Raw genomic sequence first — 6,194 nt, forward strand, 5'->3', positions numbered from 1 at the left:
CATTTTTACGCCTCCCCCCTCCCCCCCACCACCACCCGTCAAAAAAAATTTAAAATGAAATTTGTTTTTGAAATATATTTAAAATTTTCATTTTTCCGCTACCCCTACCCTACCCCTACCCCCACCTTACCCCGGTTAATTTTTAAAAAATATATATTTTTGAAAAATATTTCAAATTTCCTTTTTATGTCATTCCTACACCACACTAACCCCTCAGACACCCCCCCCCCCAATCAATTTTTTTTTAAAAAAAAAAATTGAAAAATATTTCAGGATTGGAAGTTTGGGTTAGATCTCACAGTCGGATTTTTGAATAATCGTTGTAGTCGTGTCCTAGTTCGGGTGTCAGGATCAAGTCCTAGATTGATTATCGGGGTTAATTTCTAGGTCAGAAATTATTTTTCTAAAGAGTATTTTCTAGTCTCAAGCCAAAAATAAAAGATATTTTCTAGAAAATGTTTTTCATTCACCAACCAAACATTAAAAAATATTTTCTACTCACCAATCAAACATGAAAAATAAGTTAAAAATTCACTTGTTTTCCAAGAAAACATTTTCCTTCATACCAAACACACCATAAGTTATATACATATGGATAAACACATATTTGCCTAAAAGAAAATCTATTATAAATTAAAACAATAGGGATCAAGTACATAAAAATATATATTTTCAAATTAGTGTTGATTATATCATATAGTTCGACTTGATTTTATCATATAGTTCGACTTGATTTTGATTGTTATCGATTTGGGTTATCAATATTTGGATTGTAATATTGCTAAAATGATAACTGAACCAACAATATATTGATTATTATTTCTTAAATTTAATGATACGATACAATAAAATTTAAGTAATAATCAAAATAAATATTTTATTTAAACTAACAACACTACAATACAATAGATGATAACCATGACACAAGTTGTTAATGTATGTATGTATCGTGTGTTGGATTTTAAAGGTGTGAATGGAAAATGAAGAAATGTGACTTTTCTGAAGTTCTATAACCTTTTCGAAAGATTGTACATTTTCTAAAGGGTTGTGACTTTTATAAAAGGTTGTGCCTTTTTCAAAGAGTTGTGACCTTTCCGAAATGTTGTCCTTTTTTAAAGGGTTGTGACCTCTCCTATAAGGCACAACTAACACCTTTTCATACTGCCCTTTGTTGGCTATAAATAGAGGGGGTTTCTCCCATTTTTTAAAATAGAATTTCCTTCTTCTTCTTCATACATTTTCTTCCCAGCAAAGTAGAGTCTTTGTGTGATTTCGTTGCTGCCTTTTGAGTTTGCTGAAGTTATTGAAGTTTGAGGTGCCGCTACTTCTTTAAAAGGATTAACCGTTTTATACGGGGAGGAAATAATCCACAACCTCGGGTACATTGAGAGGGTTAAATTCCTTAAGGACACACAATACATTATATTTACTCAGATGTTTTCTTTCTTTCTTTTCAGGGCTATAGTAATTATGATTTACTATAATACTGAATACGTGAAGCGACAAACTTAAGAAATTTATTAATATATTGCTGGTATTTTTCGTGTTCTACTTTGTTGGAGAATTTTTTTATAAGAAAGAGGATCATTTTATCATATGATAAACTAAATTTGGGATGAGCAGTTATACTTTAATATGCTACTGGTCTGATTATTTGCAATCTCTAAAGCTTTAACTTATTGAGTGTGACCGAGGAAGAAGATAACAAGTAAGTTCGGTTGCCAACTCAAATGAATAAGCTAGCCTCAAAAATGAGATTTCATTTATGTAATTTGGCAGTGTACCAAATGAGTCACATTTTGAGAAGTGTGAATTTCCATTTTAAAGATGTTCAAGGAAATTTATAATATTATTTTTTGGTCAGGTTTGAAGATTAAAATTTGTGTACTTTTCTATTCCGTGTGAAATTTGATTGTGTCTGATTTTTAGAGACTACAATCTTCTGATTTTCTTACTCCTTCGGTTTAAAGAATATAAAAATGTTACCGAATAAATTAGACTGTATATTTGGTTCAAAAAATATAGAAACTTCACCACTTTAGTAATCACTCTGTTTGAATGAATATTCCGACTTCAAGAGTATAAAAGACTTTGTCAGGAATATTAACGCTAAATGATTCGAAGAATATAAAAAAAACTTCATCGTTAACTAGAAATAGTGTAGTATTTTTGGTTTATGGAGATTAAAACCTCTTGATTTCTACTCCGTCTAAATATGAAACTGATTTGAAGTCATAAAAACTTTGTCAGTATTCAAAGTTCATTCGATTGACGTCCTGAAGAATATAAAAACTCCATCGGGCTAGAAATAAGTTGTACAAAAAATTAGTCTTTATTGTTAGTATTCTAAATACTAAGTGGTTTGTCTAATTGTGACAAAAAGATAAAAAAAAAAAAAAAAAAGGATTAGTGACATAAAGTCAGTGATTTTGTGCCTACAATGAGTGCCTCTGTGAATTAAACTTTACATTTTGTAAATATTGTCAAAGGGAATTGGAGCACTAACAATTTTTTTGTAGAATACTATCTCCAAAAGAGGCTTCATGCTGCTAATGTGTATTTTGATGGTATACAATTTGAAAACATTGAAAAAAATACGTGAAAAATTATTTTCAAATACTTGAATTTTATTTTGATATCATATTTGAAATGAGGGTATTCTTTGCTTGTGATAAAAACAAAATTAGACTTGATTTTTAATTTAAATGTGGAAGCACAAGATTGATATTGTGGTAATTGAATTTCTCTTCACTAGTATATGATATGATTAGTATAAAACTACCAAATTAAATATATACTTGTCCAAAAGAGTTGTGTTATCTTATGAAAGAGTGTGACTTAAAATATTATGATTTTTCATGAAAATATGTGTCTATTAAAATTCAAATATTTGTATAGTCATGAATATTGGTGAAAAGTCTTCCTCCATGTTTGTGTTGTAAAAGAATCATTCAATTCATTTGCTCTTATGGGACTCGATGAGACTATGTTCATGGGTAATTCTGCAATAGAGAATTGAAAGTTATGAAAAGGATATCTGGTAAGTGGTGACTTTAATAATGTTTGTATATGACAAATTTATAATAAGTAAGAACAAAATATTTGTAAAGAGTTACCTCACGGAGGGTCTTAGCCATCACTATCTGGCAACGACACCATTTTTATAACGCTCAAAATTACTCTCCAATATAGATAGAAGAGTAAGTGGTTGCTAGAAATTAAAAATACCCAAAAAGAGTGTCACGCCCTGAGGCTACCCCCTTGATGTAAACACCAGACCTAGGATCACGAGTGACTCCAAGCTAACCCTAAGCTGGCATATCATAAGCATACTTAAACAGATATTGTGCGGAAGCTAAAAACATGAGATAAGCTAAATGATGGGGAATACCCAATCTAAGTCTGAATATATAAATACTGAAATAGAGTTTAAGATACTGAACTATAACTCAAATACTAAAGCTGAATCTGTCTATGTCTGAAATAAGCCTCTAACTGACTAGAGATGCTGGGACATGTCCCAGCTAACTCTAGTAAAACTGAAACTAAAATGAAAGACTGAAATATAAAGAACATGTCTATCATCATCGAAGAATGAGGGCTCACCACTGATACTGCTGAATACATATCGGGAACTGATTTACATATGCGTGATCTGAATGCTGAGGGTCTGAACCTACATTACGAAAAGATGTAGCGCAGAGTATGCGTCGGTACTTGAAAGGTACTGAGCATGCAGGATAAGGATAAAATTGAACAAGCATATAACTGAACAAAGCATACTGAGCAATAATATAATCTAAATATGATAAAGATACTGAGATATACTGAATATGAACTAAACTGAATGCAATGACCAAGTACATAACATGTTGAAGCTGAATACTGAAATATAACTGAGAAACTGGTCAATGTACTAGAATATGACTGTGGGAGCTACTATTAACCGACATAAAACCACATGAGCTAAATATGGAGTCCGATGTATACGCCCCATCGACAAGACCCAATATACATTGCCAAGGGTATAGAGGCATGACTGGCATGATCACTAAATATGGTGCCCACAAAAGGGACTTATAAACCTACGGGGCCACGTAGTTCTGGGACTATGAGGGTGACTGACCCTAGTTCAACTCGGTGTTAAGCCTACTCCCAACTGAAAATGTAAACAATATAACATAACTGAAATATACTGAATAGCTCGACATTCTGACATGTTTACTGAAAATGCAACATTAAATGCTGATAATGACACATTTGAGAACTGAGGCATGTACGCCTGTTTTTGTCCTAGCTAGTGTAATTCATGAACTAAAATGAATCTACACAAGTAGGGTTCTGAATTTCATGCAAGGAACTAAGCAACAATGTTACAACAACATGAAAATCTAATTGGGAAAATTCTAACAACTAAATCACAACAATTTCTAACGTTCAATAAACCCTAGGTCTAGATAATATGAAGGCAATCAAGAATCTGACCGAATTCTAGGGACCTAGTGGATGAAAGGAATCCACTAGTGAAATCCCACATACATGGTGACGAATTCCATAGAGAAATCTTTCGATTTCGGGGATGGAACTGAGGAAAACTTGTTGCGTTCTTGGGAAGGTTTGGTCGACTATTTCTTCTCATTTTGCTCTGGTTTGATCGAATTTTGGTGAATGATTCGCTTAGGGTATGTTCTGATTTAGTTACTAGGCTTAAACTGACCAAAACATCGTAGTTTAGGGGTTAAACGACGTAGTTTAGGTGTCCAACGCATAGGGGAAAAGACAAAACGACCCTCACTTAAGATCTGTCGAAGCCACTGATGGCCCTTGACCGACGAATCGTGGACAGATTGACGGTCCGTTCTGGCAGGGTATCGATTGGCGTTTGGGACATGGACTTGAGGGCCACAATTCACGGACCTGGACCACGGCCCGTGGTCTGACCTACAGCCTGTGGGTCGTGCCTTGGCTGTATTTCCTGGGGTTCTGGGGAGGGAGTTGCAGGTGGGCAACCACGAACCCCACCTACTGTAACACCACGGAAAACGAATAGGTGAAACTAGAGCCTTACGAGTGTGTTGTTGAGTTTTATGTTGTAAAAGGAGTTCCCAAGCTTAGGTTGAGGGGTTTAGGGGTTAAACGTTAAGGTATGACCTCCCAAGGACCAACCAAGGGTCCTTGAGGAGGACCCTAAAGTCTAACCCCCATAGCTGCCAAAGAACAAAAGATATCAAAAAAATGAGAACCTACGGATGGGACCTACGCCCCGTAGGTCCATCCACTCCCCTTGGAACCCATCCGTAGGTCAAGGCTCCAAATACCAAGTTCCTGAACCAAACCACGGACGTGCAGTATAGGGCGTCACCCCATTCACGGTTCGTGGGTCGGCGGGAGTAGGTCAACACTGAAAAGACTACCTAGGTTAGGCCATTAGAGGGGCAATCTAGTAAATTCCTAATTAATTAGTTATGGGTTGGGGATGGTTTATATTATTTTATTTCACTTATTTAAGACTTTTTAAGTCATTAAACTCCCTTTTACAACTCATTATTCCCAAAAATCAAAAATAGAAATCCCCTCTTCTCCAAATATTCTCTCTCTAGAAACCTATATTGGAGAATAAGAAGTCAAGGTTTGGAGTTCAAGAGTTCATATTTCTCACTCAATTTCGTGGAGTTTATTCAATCAAGGTATGGTAGTCTTCATCCTTGGTTAAGTTCCATCTAAGGAGTCCCTTCAAAACTCTATTTCTCAAAGTTGAAAATTCTCCAAAACCTAGGGTTTCAATCTATGGCATGGATTCACTTTCAAAACAATTTCAAAGTGTTTACTGTCTTATATTATGATCAATTTGATGAATTACTACAGTTTTTATGATGAATTACCTATGAATCCATGAATTCCCCTATTTTGTCAAATTGGATCTCAAAGTGTGGGTGATGATTGGTGTGGGTGGATTGTGATCAAATTATGCATGTAGTAGTTAATCTAATTGAAATATGTGAATATCCATGTATAGAATAGCGATTCAAGATGTGAATCATGAATTGTGATCTAGGGTTCTTGAAAGGCTATGAATGAAGAACCTATACATGACTATGAGAATTATGTATGTGCTTTATTGAAAAGCAAGGTTTCTATATTTATGAGAGTAAGGTGATCATGTCTTGAATGCAATTGTGTTATTATTGAAAGGT

Source organism: Solanum tuberosum, unplaced genomic scaffold (genome assembly GCF_000226075.1).
Source record: "Solanum tuberosum cultivar DM 1-3 516 R44 unplaced genomic scaffold, SolTub_3.0 scf00183, whole genome shotgun sequence".
In the NCBI taxonomy this organism is placed as follows: domain Eukaryota; kingdom Viridiplantae; phylum Streptophyta; class Magnoliopsida; order Solanales; family Solanaceae; genus Solanum; species Solanum tuberosum.